The 17,192-nt window shown below is 41.6% G+C and overlaps 1 pseudogene; it reads right to left on the reverse strand.

Annotated features, from left to right (window-relative positions):
- Window positions 1–2,288: 2,288 nt before the first annotated feature.
- LOC127192104 (AP-3 complex subunit sigma-1-like) lies at window positions 2,289–2,878 on the reverse strand (annotated as a pseudogene).
- Window positions 2,879–17,192: the final 14,314 nt, after the last annotated feature.

Here is a 17,192-nt window from a genome sequence, read left to right on the forward strand (position 1 = left end):
TGGCCCTGGGCTTCTTGTTGTTGTTGTTGTTGTTGTTGTTGTTGTTGTTGTTGTTGTTGTTGTTGGGAGACTTTTAGTGACTATTTCTATTTCCTTAGGGTTTATAGGATTAATTAAATAGTTTATCTAATCTTGATTTAACACTGGTAAGTGGTATCTATCAAGAAAATCATATATTTTGTTCAGATTTTCCTATTTTGTGAAGTATAGGTTATTGGCCAAATGATTCCTTGGATTTCCTCAGCTTCTGTTGTTATTCCCCCTTTTTCATTTCTGATTTGATAATTTAGATATTCTCCCTCTGTCTTTTAGTTAGTTTGGCTAAGAGATTGTCTATCTTGTTGATTTTCTCAAAGAACCAACTCTTGGTTTTGTTGACTCTTTGTATTGTTCTTTTTGTTTCTACGTTACTGATTTCATCCCTGATTTTATTTCCTGCTGTCTACTCTTCTTGGGTGTATTTGCTTCTTTTTGTTCTAGACTTTCAGGTGTGCTGTTAAGTTTCCTGGTTCTGGAACACCACCAGAGGTGATCTGGGTACTACCTTCCCAGTGAGTTTGTGGTAGATGCAATCTAGAAGACAAATGGCAAAGAGTTTCTGCTCTGGAGATCATAAAAGAAAGCAAGAGAGAGATTACTGTGTAGACCAAAATGACATTGAACTCATAAGATCCACCTACCTCTGTCTCCCAGATGCTGAGATTGAAGACATGACATGTGCTTAATTTAAATGAGAGAAAATCTTCAATTATTAAACAAAAAACACAAAACAACCCTTCACACACACACACACACACACACACACACATGTGCATGCACATACACACACATGCAAATTTTACATAGTACAGAATAAAGTTAACATTTTAGGTAGGGTTGGATACAATTGAAGTTGCATCCATTTGTAACATAATACATTTTTCTTCATTAATTAACTTATTTAAGCACTTTACAGTCTGATCCTAACCCCCTCCCTCCTCTTCTCCTATTCCCACCTTTATGACCCCTCTCCTTATTAAAGAATGGGAGATCCTCCATGGGTACCAACCCACCCTAGCACACCAAGTCACAGCAGGACTAAGGGCATCCTCTCCCATTGAGGCCAAGAAAGGCAGCCTAGCTAGGGGAAAGGGATCCAAAAGCAGGCAATAGAGCCAGAGCTAGCCCCTACTCCCATTGTTAGGAGACCCACATGTTGGCCATGCTACCCATTTGCTATACATGTGTTCAAGGACTAGTTCTAGCACATGTATGTTTCTTGGTTAGTGGTTCGGTCTCTGTGAACCTTCATGGGCTCAGATTAGTTGACTCTGTAGGTCTTCTTATGATATCCTTGACCCCTCTGTCTCCCTCAAACCTTCCTCCCACTCTTCTCTCTGTCTGTCTGTGTCTGTGTCTCTCTCTGTCTCTCTGTCTCTCTCTGTCTCTCTGTCTCTCTCTCTCTCTCTCTCTCTCTCTCTCTCTCTCTCTCTCTCTCCTAGCTTGAGGAGCCCAAACAGGTTGCAGTATGTGGTGGTTTGTCCAGTATTTAATAATGAGAAACCAACCAGGCTCTTTATTATGGTTCTCTGCACCTGCTAACAAAGCACTGGGAGGCCAAGAAAAGAGAATCCTGGGTAGTCACTGGCAAGCCAGGCTAGCTCTGGAATCAGTGAGAGACAATGTCTTAAAGAATAAGGCAGAGAATGATAGAAGTTATTCAGTGGCTTCTGAACACACATATGTATATATGCATACACAAAACATTAAAGCTAGTTCTAAATGAGTTTATTTAAGGTTTTTTTTAACAGTGGTAAAAAAAAAATATTTTTATTTACTTTGTTGAGTCAGAAGGTTGTAAAAAAAAATTATTGCTAAAGTAGATACCAAGCAAAATGAAATGGTACTTTAGAAGTCCAGTTACCTTGGAGTTTATATAAACTAAGGAAAACGTCATGTTTTCATGCAATACACACTTGGTTCTTTAAATAGCAATTGTGACAAACAGCAAAAGAATTAGAGAATGCTGCACTGTGATCCATACAAAACATCAACATCTTGGGTTGTACATAATTAAAGAAAGATCTCACTTTTGGAATTACTGTAATAGCCAATATATAGAGGCATGCCTTATGTGGGCATAGGAATGCAATTAAGAAAAGAAAAAAAATCACACTGGAACTACTCGATTTCTCTAAAATCACTGAGCAAGAAAAGCAACACTGAACTTCCACACTGACTTTTTGCAGCGTCTATACAGTACCTTGACTTAAATCCAAGAGCAAAGTTAAGACTCTCCCTCTGGGTTTACCTGGGAGTGACCTTTTTAATGTTTTACTTAAAAGAGGGCAGGTTTTGCACTTTTATACTGATGTCACCAATGTTAATATTTCTTGGGATTTCAGGAAGATTCATATTCTCTACAGCTGATACAGCACAGGCTGGAGCTCCTGCTAAGCCAGCCTCAGATTTCTCCAGTCTATTCTGTGCATCAGTCTGTGTAACAATCTCATTCATGTTGGTCTCCAATACCATCCCCCCCCCATCACCATTTCTGCAAGAATATTGTGAACCTTGTCTACATGGAATATTAAATCCAGTTCACAGACATTTTTCAAAACATTTGTCTAATGTTTCCACAAATACTGTGTTTACTTTCTGAGGAATCCACACAGAAGACCAAATATAGTGTTGCATAATGTCTATAAATCAGTATGTTGTCAGATCCTCCAATTAATAGTCCTCCTTCTAGGAAATTACAAACATTCCTGTCTCTCTTAGACACCAAGTGAAAAGTCTCCCTGATGATTTGCTGTTGTGTATCTTCACTAAAGGACTGATAGGACTTGGAGAGCCACAGCTTCCCATGGTTGTTGAAGATGAGGATGGCCTTGATCATGGCTGGGCCGTGCCGACCGGGTGGGCACTGGGGCCAGGGCGGGGCCTTAAGGTTTATTTTTATTTTATACTTATGCATGCTTGCCTGAATGTATATACATACACCACATGTGTATCTGGTGCCCAAGAGGGTGTCGGCTCTTCAGTCTGTCAACTGGAGTTGCATGTGAGTGATGGTAACCAAAATGAGGTCCTCTGGAGAGAAGAGCATCCTTTGTTCTTAACTGCTGAGTCTTTCCAGCTCCTAAATGGAATTTATTGTAAAGGTGAGGTTTTATGTAGTCTTACCTGGCCTCAAACTCTATGTATTTACCACTGGCCTTGCATCTTTGCCCCTGCTTCCCAAGTGCTGAGATCATAGGCTTATATAGTTTTATTCTTCTCCAAGGAATCTCAGCTTGAAAATATTACTTTGATTTAAGTTCTGAAACAAACCACTTAGCTATTAGACATGAGTTATTCAAGAGATTATTATTTCCTGATTAAAATTAATTACAAAGCCAAGTGAAAGAAAAGAGCAGATGTGTTTGTGTGGAGGGGAACTGGACAGCAGAGGGGCAGGAAAAGACTTTGTTTTAACTAAATTTGCATTTACTTTCTTTGGACTTTATGCCATGTGCATTTAATGCCTATTCAAAACTCCCCAAAAGGATTTAAAGCTCCATAGAATGTTCATATTATGGTATTATTATGCTATATGCAGTCAAAGGAACCAAATGTTTTCTTTCCCAGGATTATGCATTTATAAAACTGATTTCCCATTCACTGTTTTAACACTATTTTAAAACATTTCACAGTTTCTATTCGGCATTTTTTTTTTCTATTCGGCATTTTAAATAGAGTTAAAATAGCTTTAAGAGATTGAACTCATTAAATTGCATTCATCTTAATAATTTGTTCAGTTTGTTCATCAGTATTCTTCTGCTTTTTCTTAATATTTTGTGGCCCCAGATTAATTCCTTAAATTTCTCAGTCGTTTTCTGTTTCCTTAGTGGCTGCCATCCTGTGTAATCATTTTTAACTAGACTCTTTGCTAAGAGTGCAAACACTTCTAATTATGCTGTCTATGCATTTGTCTCATGAAAATAATAGGAATATTTTCTGAAAATAATTTTAAAAGTCAAATTTAAAGACATTTATAGTAGTTGGGATGTAGCTGAGTGACAGAATGCTAGCTCAGGACTCTGGGTTTTGTCTCAAGTTCCAAAGGGAGAAAATCATTTATCAGAATGCCATAAAATGTCCTTGATTTTCTTATACAGTCTAGTGAGAATTTGGGAATGTGAGAAGAGGAACTTGGGAGTGTGGAGCCTAAGCAAGGTCATTAAAATGTCTCAAGTCACATTTGTCTCATTCCTTGTCCCATGAGAGAGAAGGTAAGAGCATTCTGAATGGCAGGGGAAGAATCAGGAATAGATCCAGAGAGGGTGGTGTTTGTTCCTCTTGGTTCTGTTGGATAGGGTGCATATATGTTGGAAGATGAATGTTATTACAAAATAATCAAAACTCCAAAATGTTAAAAACATATAAATTAAAAATGTTACAATAACCTAGTTAATTGTTGAGAGAAACTATTAAGAAAAACGCAGGACTCTCATCTCTGTGTTTTCTCGGAAAACCACTTCCTGGATGAGGAGGTGAAGCTCATCAAGAAGATGGGCAACCACCTGACCAACACCCACAGACTGGCATGCCAAAGGCATCTCTGAGCAAGTATCTCTGGGAGTGGCTCACTCTCAAGCATGACTATGAGTCCTCCTCACCTTCCAGGGAGCACAGGCCTTTAATCCCAGCACTCGAGAGGCAGAGGCAGGCAGATCGCTGTGAGTTCGAGGCCAGCCTGGTACACAAAGTAGGTCCAGGACAGTCAAGCCTACACAGAGAAACCCTGTCTCGAAAAAAAAACAAACAAAGCAAGGGGCTCCCTCTTCAGCCTTCCACCAGCCCGCCTTAGGATCTCCACCTGAATGATCCTCATAAGCCACTAGGCAGATTTGTAACCACCCTGGGGCCCCTCCCAAGTCTTGGGCCAAGTAAAAGTAAATCTTTTTTGAAACAGCAGAAAAAGGAAGTAAGAAAGGGCAAACAATGAAGAGGAGGAAGAGAAGGAGGAGGAGGAGGAGCTCTGGGTAGAAGAGACAGCCAGTGTTTGTACAGTCTGCAGCAGGACAGGCTTGTCCCTGGCACCACACTCTCACCCAGAGTTGCAGCCTCCAACCCTGCCATCTCCATTGATTTCCAGTTAGTGGCATGTGCTCTATACAGGTGCACTTTTACTTACTTGTGTTTTAAAACAGAAGTCAGTTCTCTTCTTTTGTGAGGATCCCTGGGGCTCAAACTCCCGTCACCAGGCTTGCAGCAGGCATCTTTGACATCCAAACCATGTTTCCAGCCCTTGGAAAGATACTTTCTTCATAGGAAACCTGTAACTCCAGTGCCCTGGGTGATACTCACAAGTTTGATGATGCTATCGAAGCACCATGTAATCCTGAGGTACATTCTGAATCACTAAAGGAAAATTAGCTTTCAGTCTGTGTGTGTAATTTATATATTCACAACTAAAAGTCAGCAATAGAGCTTACTGGTGAGCCAGTAACCTTCCTTTCTTACATTTGCTTGTAGAAAGAATGACTATAGGGAAAATGGAAAACAATAGCTTCATCAGGGACAGCATGTAATTATTACTGGTAACTCAATAACATGGATTGACATTTTGGTAAAGATTTATCAAGTAACACAGCGTAGTTCCTCCATCTATTTATCAAACATTGACCTGCTTTGAGCACCACCTTTAGGGAAGTTATAAAATTTTGATACAAATGAAGAAAGTGTAATTCTAAATTTTGCAACATTAATGTTTGCTATTCATTTAGACTCATAAAGAAGTTAGTGGACCTTTATTTCTACTCTTTGACCCTTCCACTTGTGAATATTAGAACACAAGCTCAGAACTACTGCACACCTTCCATCCTGGTATTTGGGAGGCAGAGGCAGGCAGATCTCTGTGAGTTTGAGGCCAGCCTGATCTACAGAGTGAGTTACAGGAAAGCTAGGACTACATAGAGAGATCCCGTCTCAAAAAACAAAACAAACAAACCAAAAAAAAAAGAAAAATGCTTACTACAGAACGCCTATGGGACAGTGGACAACCCCCTGTAACTCCAGCTCTGTGCACTGTAGCACCCTCTCCTGTCCTCTGTGGAAAAGTACAGTCACGCACACACACACACACACACACAAACACACACACACACACAAACACACACACACTAAAAAATAAAAATAAACCTTAAAATAAAATAGGGACCAGAAACGTGTCTCAGAGGTTAAGAGCACAGGTTTCTCTTCCATAGGACCCAGGCTTAATTCCTAGCACCCACATGATGGCTCATAAACCATCGAGATCTCTATTTTCAGGGGTTCTGACACATTCTTCTGGCAACATGGGGCACCAGGCACACATATGATACACAGAGAGACATGCAGGCAAATCATCAATACACATAAATAAATGTGTGTTTATAAAATAAATTTAACTATATTTTTTAAATTAAAAGAAAAAAAGGTGGTGAGTGATTAATGAAAACACTTGATGCTGACCTCTAGCATATGTGTGTGTGTGTGTGTGTATACATATATATATTTGAACCCATATATCTCAATAAAGTTTATAAGGTTTTTATTCTTTCCTGGGCCAAGACAGAATACTACAGTTAATTGAAATAATCTGAAACCTTAAATCTAGACGTTTATTGAATTGGAAATATTTATGTAATGCTGTCAATTCTAAGCACACTGGAGACTACCTCAAGCAGATGTCCTTATGTGTTAACCCATTACTCAGGCTGTTCCATGGATAAATTCATTTAAAGGCAGACAAAAGAGGAGGTGGCAGCCCTAGATATGGGACAGCAGTGGTTTGGACTGTGCGGTGTTAGGGAGGAAAATAACAGGTAAATACAACATATATTGGAAGTCCGTCTGGGAGGGATTTCAGATGGATTGACTGTTTTATGGATAGTGCGCTTAGAAATAGTTTAAGGAAAAGAAGAATCTAGATGGTCTTAGGTTTTGACCCTGAGTTGCCAAGAAAGTAATTCATGGTAAGGAGGAACTGGGGTTGGAGAGTGGGAATTAGGAAGTCTGGTTTAGGGGCCTGAGAGAGTAGCTAAATAGTTAAGAGCTCTGACTGCTCTTGCAAAGAAACCAGGCTCAGTTCCCAGCATCCTTATGGTGCCTCATAACTATCTATAGCTCCAGATTCATGAGAACTGAATGTCTTCTGGCTCTGAGGACTTCAAACTGTGTACTAGTGCATATAAATACTATCAGGACAATACTTATACACATAAAATAATTGTTGATTCTTCTTTAATTGGGATAATTTTTTATTTTAAAAAGCCCCTGAAGTGCCAGGCAAATACTCTAAGGTACAGTAAAAACTAGCAGGTGCACATTACACACCTAATTAGCATGCAGTGGCTCCTCTGATGAGAACAAGGGCTCCAGAACTTTCCACATAATTTTATACTGTGGCCTCTGCTTTTAAAAGTCCTTACTGAAAAGAGGACATTGAGGCACAAGAGTAAAGGAGCTGGCATGAGCTAAGAGGTCAGGGAAGACACATAGGAAGGCCTTAAAAAATAAAAAGAAGAATTTTGTTTGGAGTCCAGAGAGATGTTTCTAGCAGTAAAGGCACTTGCTGCCAATTGTGACAATTTGATCCAACCACTATGATGGGAAAAGGTTGTTTCAACTTCAACTTTGACCACAGCAAGTATATACCTGTGCATGCATACATGCACACATATAATATAACAAAAAATTAAACATTTCTGCATTGAACATGTTAAGTATGATATGCCTGTCAGACATACAACCTCAGATGGTACTAGAAGTGAGCTTAGACGGGGCATGTGCAAGATTTGGAATCACCAAGACACAGGTGTTACTTAAAGCCGTGAGATGAGCTAAAGACTGAATGTAAAAATAGAAGGCACAGTGGCCCTAAGAGCTAAGACCAGGGACAGTCTAGTGTTTTATAGGGCTGTTGAGGTTGTGTGGGATGAGAAGAAAACCAAAAGACACATGGCAACAGTACCTGAGACAGCAGTTTTCACAGTGAGTGAGTGAGTGGTCAGGGAAGCAGTTAAGGACTACATGAGATCCATGTTGGGCAAGGTTAGCACATGTTTTCTTAGCTTGTCCTTGTAACAAGGGAAGACGCTGGCTTTCTACATAGTAAAATGGTGTCCTACAGGCAAGTGAAGCTATGATGACAGCCTCCTGTACCTGTAGTCTGTGGATGGCTATATCTTCCATGTCCTGCCTCATTTCACTGAGTCTAAGCTTAGGACAATGTCACCAAAGTCCACACGTGTGCTGTCATCTTCCATATTCCTAGAATCCCACTTTCTCACTCATTTTCAAAAGCTGTGTGGTGTTCAGTGTGTGGTCTTGCTGTCATGTGTTGGGTTAGATTTTGTTTGGTTTGGTGCAATTCACACCCTTTTCTCATATCACTTGGTGTTCTTGTGAGAGTGTGTTCAGTAGAGTCCTAGAAGTGGAATTTCCATACCTAAAGTATGTACACTTTAAAATTTTAGTTAAAGGCCAGTTGTTTTCTTGATAACAGCCCTTCTTACTGCATCAAGCAGAATCTCCATGTGGTTTTGATTTACATTTCTCTGACATTTAAGGACACAATATTTTTCACCTACTTATTGGCTATTTGTACTTCTTCTGAGAACTACCAATTATTTTTCCCTAGATTCTTAGGTACCCTCCTCACTCCCACCTGGATTCTGAGCTAGGGTTGTTTTTTTTTTTTTTTAAATCTAAAAGCACAATTGATATATGAAAGGCCTTCAATAAACTCTTTCTTTTGGAAGTTTAAAAGGAGACATACTTTGTCAACTAGATGGTGAGGGTCACATTGTAAGGGCTCCATCATCAACTAGATGGTGAGGGTCACATTGTAAGGGCTCCATCAACTAGATGGTGAGGGTCACATTGTAAGGGCTCCATCATCAACTAGATGGTGAGGGTCACATTGTAAGGGCTCCATCATCAACTAGACGGTGAGGGTCACATTGTAAGGGCTCCATCAACTAGATGGTGAGGGTCACATTGTAAGGGCTCCATCATCAACTAGATGTGAGGGTCACATTGTAAGGGCTCCATCAACTAGATGTGTCACATGTAGGGCTCCTCATCAACTAGACGGTGAGGGTCACATTGTAAGGGCTCCATCGGTTCATTTACTCCAGTTTCTTCCATTTCTTCTTTTCCTTCTCCATGCTCGGTTGATGTCCTTTGTTCATGCTCCATGGTAAATAATAAATGGAGTAGAAAGTAAATATATAAAGTTGTTTTTAAAAAGACAAGTGTCCAACTAGCAGTTTGAGAAGTTAAGATCTGAGGGCGTGGTATTTTACTGTCCCCTCTCCTCCCTTACTACAGGCTGGCTAGCTTGTATCTCTGTCCCTTCTGTTCACTAGAGAGGTCTGAGTTAGGAGGAGTGGATGAGAGCTGTAGCTTTGGTATCTTTCCCATAAGAAAAGTCCCACTTCAGTCAGATAAACAATGGTGTGAATATTATTTGGAAAGAATAGGGAGTGCAAATATTTAATAAGAGAAATTTAGTATTTAGCAGTCAGTAACATTGGCGTTTGAGCTACTGATGTCTCCGGTGTCCCTTCAGAATTTGGCAGCAGCCTGTGTAGCAGTTTTCAGAATGAAGAGACACCTAGATGATGCTAGGCACCTTTGCCTTGTGTCCACACTCCTGCTCTCCCATCCTGAGACTTTTTTTTTTAATTTTTTCAAGACAGGGTTTCTCTGTGTAGCCTTGACTGTCTTGGACTCACTTTGTAGACCAGACTAGCCTCGAACTCACAGTGATCCGCTTGCCTCTGCCTCCTGAGTGCTGGGATTAAAGGCATGTGCCACCACTCCCAGCTTAGCAATGACTCTTATGTAGTGTTAATTGTATGCAGCAGTGGGTCTTTTCCTACATGTCTATAAAATGCACTTTGATCATGTTCACACATCCTGCAACCCCTTTGTCTCCCTTTCCCTTTCTGCTGCTACCCTTCCTCTTCCCAAATTATTCCCCTTCTACTCTCTGACCTTAAAAAAAAAAAAAAAAAAAAGGATATGTGGTCCAGCTAGCCCATGGGGACAGAGGCAGGCAGATCTCTATGAGAAATGGGGGGAAAGCTATGCCACTTAAACTGGCATGGCAGTCAGACACATGGTAGACCGGCAGCCACATAGCAGTGGGGGAAAGCTTTAGAGAAAGTGTGAGGAAGTCTAAAATGTTAGGGAAACCCAGAGTGTTAAAGGAAGTGCACTTAGAAAATAGAAGAAAAAATGAAGTTGTGTTTTTCTGAGCAATTCAGAAATGAGACATATTTATGAGGCCACAAGCTGCAACTGTTTTCTTGATAATCGCCGTTCTCTTTGCATTTGATTTGTATTTCTCTGACAACTAAGGATACTGAACATTTTTCCATTTATTTATTGTCCATTTGTACTTCTTTTGAGAACGACCAATTCATTTGTCCCTGTGTTGTTACTTCTTTTGCTGTTCAATAGTTTCAGTTCTGTGTTTCTTGCATTCGCTATCTACAAAGATGTTGAGTGTCTCCTACTCGGCAGATTACCTCTTCCCGCTGATAACTCTCACCTTCGCTGTACAGAGCTTTTCAACCTCATACAATTGCATTTGTGAATTCTTGCTATGTATTATTTCCTGATCTCTTACAATCTAGGTCAGAAAGTCCATTGGCTGTTATTTGTGTTTTCTTTATGTTTTCCTCTAGCAGTTTCTAAGTTTCCGGTCTTACATTCAGGCTTTTGATCCATTTGCAGTTGATTTTTGCCAGGGCAGAGGCTAGGGATCTGGTTTTAGTCTGTGTCTCGTGAGTATCCAGTTTGCTAGCACCATTTGTTAGAAGAGCTGCCTTTTCCCCAAGGTATATTTATAGCATCATTGTTGAGATCCGATGGCTGTGGCTGTGTGAGTTTAATTCTGGATGGAGTCCAGCACACACCATTTTGTCTCCTAGACATGGAGTATATAGTAGCAAGTGGTTTGCTGCACACATACTGTATCCAATATGCACTATATGTCTTACACATACGTTTTCCATTTTAGAGGAGTACACACAGTCTTCTCTGACATAAATAAATAATAAATAAGTAGACACGTAGGTAGGTAGGTACATAGATAATCTTCATGAAATGATGCATCCAAAGCTATCAGTGCCCTATATAATTACATGCAAAACATGAATAGCCTTGCGAATAAGGCTGAAGCTGGAGCACACTTGTGCCTTGCCATAGAAGATACAGTAAGTACTTGGTTTCTGGCATGGTTCATGTTTTGCAGTTTTTGAGTGTGCCTTCAGTGTTATTCATTCTTTAGGGGTTCACTGGAAATAACTGTAGTAGTTGCATAGTAAGAAGTTTTACAGTATCAATGGGTATTAATCAGGTACCTTATACGTAAGTGAACAATTTTGCATATTTTGATTTTGAAGAAGAAAACAGGTGCCATTTTCAGAGGTATAGCGTTCTTGTGTGCTTACATTTCAATTCTGCTTGTAATGAGTGCTAATTAAAGAAGTTATAAGTTTACCATGTTTTTTTCAGAAGGCATCCTTCACTTAATTATTGTGTTACTTTCTTTACATATGTTGCAATCTGGGAACATTTATTTATACTCTTTCTTCTTGCTGAAATATAAGCCACATGATGGCAAGAACCTAGTGGGTTTTAGTTTGTTTTTTAGTAGGTAGGACCATGAACATCTCAGGGTTAGAGCAATGACCCTGATAGGCACAAGGACCTGGATTCAGTTTTCAGCACCATAAAGAGGAAAAAATATATAGATCTGTTTTAGAAATAGTGTTGCAGGCTGAGCATCTGTGATGCATGCCTTTAGTCCCAGCAATTGAGAGGCAGAGGCAAATGGATTTCTGTAAGTTTGAGGCCAGCCTGATCTTAAGTTTCTGTCCAGTAGTAAGTGCTCACAAATGCTGTGGAGCAAAAGAGTATTGTAGTCTATTAAACATTGGCATCTACTAGAGTGAATATAGTCCATTCTTTATGGCAAAATGATGGATCAAATAGTGTTGGGAAATACTCCTTTCTGGAGGCAGAGACAGGTGGATCTTTGCATTCAAGACCAGTCTGGTCTATATAGTTCCAACCCAGCCAGGAATACACAGTTCCTCCCTGTCTCAAAACCAAGAAGCAAGAAACAACAAATAATGAAACAGAAAGAAAAGAAAAAATCACACAAGCAAACCCTTTCCTTTTTCCTGATTCTTTTTTTTTTCTTCCCTCTTCCTGTTCTCCCTTCTTCTCTGTTTTCATTTCTCTTTTTATTTTCCTTCCCTTCCCTTCCTCTTCAGAGAGACACAGACAGACAGCAGACAGACAGACAGAAAGAGATTGTTGCCTTCTCTGAGATGGAAAGGAAGCCCAGTACATGCAAAGTAAGCACTGTACCGTTGAACTGTATTTGGTGTTGGGGCAGGTCAGGCATGTGAACAAGAATGCCAGCCTGGCATGGGGTGGTACTGAAACCCGCATTGCTTGCAATAGGTGCACCGTGCAGCATCACCTAGTACGTAGCAAAGGTCCAAATACTTGTACCCACCTTACCACATAGCAGGGCTGGACCATGGCAGCATGCAAACAGGTGTCCCTGCTCTGCTTGATGGTAATTCATTCACATGGCAGGCATTCAAACAGATGATCACATACCACCACATGGCAGTGTAGAGACATGATTCATCTCCAAACAGGGCTGCCTGCTCAGCTAAATAACAGCACTTAGACAGGGTAATTCAATAACGGGCATGCCTGGGTGACCATGTGGTGACATCGGGGCATGTAAGTTTGTAAGCAGGCATTCCCAGGCAGCCATGTAGTGGCATTGACACACGGCTAGTGTGTGAACAGATGGGGCTAGGCCACCAGGTGATGGGGTTCAGAGATGGTTGGCAAGTGAAAAGGCATGCTTAGACTACCATACGGCAGCTCTAGGGCATAGCATGTATATAAAAAGGTATTGGGACATGGGAGGCATCAAAAGAAAAGAGCTCAGCCCATTACTTTACAGCGTTGGAACAAAGCAAGTATAAGTGCAACATCAGAACATAGTGGCCCTGAGATATGACAGACATACAAACAGGCATGCCCAGGCTATTATGTGGTAGCACTGGGTCCCAGCAAGAATGTGAGGAAGCACGTGCAGTTTTTCATGCGGCAGTAGGAAACAGGAAGCATACAATCAGGCATGCCAGTGCTGCTGTGTGGTGGTGATGGGACATGGCAGGCATGCACAAAAGCAAGCCCACACTGCCAAATGGCAGTACTGAGACACAAGGTTTGTGTGTGAACAGGTGTGCCCAGTCCATCACATGGTGGTACTGGGACACGCAGGTATGCAAACTGGCATTCCAAGGCCACCAAATGGTAGCCAGCCCAGGGACACAGCAAGTGTGCAAACAGGTGTGCTCAAGTTTCCAAGTGGACAGTGTTGGAACACAGCCAACTTATAAACAAGTGTGCCCAGGCCACCACATGGTGTTAGTGTGACATGGCAGAGAAGTAAACCAACACTCCAAGGCCACCATGTGGCAGCACTGAAATATGACAAATGTATAAATAGGTATGCACAGGCTGCAGTGTGGTGGCACTGGAACATGGCAGTCATGTGAGCAGGTAGCCCAGTCCCCAATTTGGTATCACTGGGACGTAGCAGATTTGCAAACAGGAGAACACAGAAACTGTGTAGCAGCCCTAGACATACCAGGTATACAAGCAAGTTATTCCCAGGCCACTGTGGGGTGGCACTGGGACATGAAAGCACAGTCAAGTCCATACTGCCACATGGTAGCATTGGAATATAGTTCATGTGTAAACAGTTGTGCCCTTCTGTGGTGATTTGAATAGCTATATGCCCTGCCCCCCATAGACTCGTGTGCTTGAATGCTTGGCCCATAGAAAGTGCCACTATGAGGAGGTGTGGCTTTGTTGGAATAAGTGTGGCCTTATTAGACAAAGTGTGTCACTGTGGGGGCAGACTCTGAGATCACATATGCTCAAGCTACACCCAGTATGACTCACAATCACCTTCACTGCCTGTGGATCAAGATATAAAACCATCAACTGTTTCTACAGCACCATGTCTGACTGCATGCCACCATGTTTCCCACCATGATGATAATGGATAAACCTCTGAAACTGTACACCAGCCTCAACTAAATGCTTTCCTTTATAAGCATTGCCCTGGACATGGTGTCTCTTCACAGCAATAGGAATCCTAACTAGGACACTTTGCCACCAAGTGGCAATGCTCAAACAAGGCAGGCACGTGATCAGGCATGCCTAGGCTGCCATTTGGCAGCCCTAGGACACAGCAGGTATGCTAACAGACATACCCAGGCCACCACATGGTGGTGCTTGAACACAGCAGATGCACAGACCTGAAGTTTGCAGGTTTCTAGTAAAGACAGTTTCACCTTTTGCAAACAAGACTTGCTATCTACATTGACATTGGTGGACGTCATGTCTTAGGAGAAAAGAGCAGACACTAACTTTTCAGAAGAGAAAGGGCGGCAGGTCCACAAAGCAGAAGTCAGCAATTCAGTGTTAGCTGTACTGTCTCAGATCTGAGGCAGTGCCTCATTCTTTTTTATTTTTTATTTTTTGTATGCCTGTGTAAGCTTGAATTTCCCAAGGAAGTTTGTTAATCATTAGTAATGATAAAGCTTGCTGAGGGGGATTATTATTATTATTGTTATTATTATTATTATTATTATTATTATTATTATTATTATTATTATTTCCTTCCTTTTGGAGCTTTTAAATTTTCATATAAAGGCTCCAACTTTGCAGTTCTGAATCATCGGGAGCCAGAAGGACAGTGTCACCCTGCTGTCTTACCTAGTGAATGGGTTTAGAAGTCAGCATCATTGGCAGCTTTATAGCTCTATCCAAGAGGCAATGAACTGAACTAGACAGTTTAGGATACAGGGTCCAAGTAACAGACTCAAAATGATGAGGAGGAAAATCCCTGCTAGAGATATCAGGCACATTTTCCAATTTCAGTAGCTTTGCAAGAATCCCAGATTTTTAGTGCTTTTTTTCCCCCTTCTGGCTGTTTCCTTTTAGCTGTTTGTTCATGTCTCTGACTATTATCATAATATTATTATGATATTATTATATATTATATGTGATATTATATATTATATAATATAATATTATCATATTATGCTGATATTAATATCAGCATTATCTTTTTAGCTTTTATTCTTCTCTCATGCATTATATCCTGACTGCAGATTCCCCTCCTCCCACTCCTCCCAGCTCATCCCCTACCTCTTTTCTCCCCAGATCAACCCCTCTCTGTTTCCTTTCCAAAAAAAAAAAAAGAGAGAGACAGAAAAAAGCAGGCCTCCAAGGGATAGCCACCAGATATGGCCCAACGAGACACAGACTAGGCACAAATCCTCATATTCCAGCTGGATGTGACAACCCAGTAGGAGGAAAGGGTCCCAAGCACAGGCAAAAGAGCCAGAGACACCCCACATTCCTGTTGTTGTGAGTCCTACAAAAACACCAGCTACACAACCATAAGGTGTGCGCGGAGGACACAGCTCAGACCCATGCAGAGTCTGTTTACCGCTTCAGTTTCTGTGAGCCCCAATCAGCCCAATAACAGCATCCTTAATATAAGAGCACACTGCGTCCTTTCTCTGATGTGAGTACATGTAAGCCTCTTTGAGTCTGGAGGAGCATTTCAGTGAGGGATTCCACACGGTTCTGTATTGTCCCTAATGCCTCAGACATCTGTTCCGTGTCCTTTATAGCCTGGTTAGGCAGATCGCTGCGATGCATTTCTAAAGAGAGTATTCTTCCAAGTCCCAGTCCTGTATCAGCTGTAGTTCCCGTTCCTACTGTTAATGGGCTGAGAATAGGAGCTCTTTAAATCCTCCCTGGGGGCCTCTACTGGTAAAATGAAAGATTCATTACATTGAGCTGTATGTAAACTAGAGTAGAGAGCCTGTCCATTGAGGAGGGAGGCGTCGGTAGGCCCATGATCCACTGAGTTTAAAAAAAAAAAAAAAGGAGGCCTGTTTGTGGCCGACTTACACAAGAAATACTTGGTCCATCTTCTCTTTGTCTCCAGTTTGATTATATAGCTCTTGCTTTAACGTTCTCATATGAATGCTTCCACTGAGGTTCCTATAACACCATGGAGCCTGTATTAATAACATAATCTTTTCCAACTTGGATTCTTGTGACTCGTTTCCCACGTATTTAGGAATATAAAGGATCCTGAGTTTGTTCTGATCTTAGTGACTCTGAAATATTGTGGGTGGCCCTTATGTACGCCATCCTGGCAGGCCTCCCTCTTTCTGCGCATATACATGCTGCCCCAGGTACGCCATCATACTCATTGGTAGCAGTTAAAAAGTCCTATCTCATTTCCAGGAGGATGCTCATATCGTCTACACGGAGAGGCTGTTATCTGGGAACATTACCAAACACAAATCAGCAAGTCTCCCCAGGATACTTGTCATCCCTATGTAGAGCAGGGCTGTACTTTGTGCCAGGCTCCAATCCTGGGAAACCACTGGCCCAGATGCCTTTTCCAAACCTGGTCATATATCAGAGATGTAGTGGAGTGATAGACTTGTTGGCCCACATGCCGTTTCTAAAGCTGGCGTTGTCCGGGGATGTACCAGTTTGCTGGCCCACATGTGAATTCTGAAACTGTTCCTATTTGAAGATGTATGGGGCCTGTTGGCTCACATGCCACTGCTGAACTAGGTCAAATGAGACAGGGTTTGTACGGGCATGCCGGAGCACACGGCATTTCCAACCCTGGTCACATAGAGGAAGGCCATTGGAATGCTGGCCCGTGTAGCATTTCCAAGCCCGGTCATACCAAGGGCTACATGGGCAGGGTGGCCCATATACGTTTGATGAGCCTGGTCACCTTAGAGGATGCTAAGACATGGCACGGCAGTGTGGCATGAAGGAAAACAGGCATGTGTGTGCCACTGTGTAGCAATAGTAGAATGAGACAAGCATGGGCACGAGCCTGTCCGCATCACCACATTGTACTGGGATCAGGAATGTGTGAGAAAAGGTGCACTCAGGCTTCCAAATTTTAGCACAGGGACACATCAGGTGTGGGAATAAGCATGCCCAGAATGTCACATGGCGGCCCTTGGACACAGCAAGTATGCTGAGGTCACCAAGTGACAGCACTGAAACAAGGCAAGCAT

This window comes from Acomys russatus, chromosome 7, assembly GCF_903995435.1.
Source record: "Acomys russatus chromosome 7, mAcoRus1.1, whole genome shotgun sequence".
Taxonomy (NCBI): Eukaryota; Metazoa; Chordata; class Mammalia; order Rodentia; family Muridae; genus Acomys; species Acomys russatus.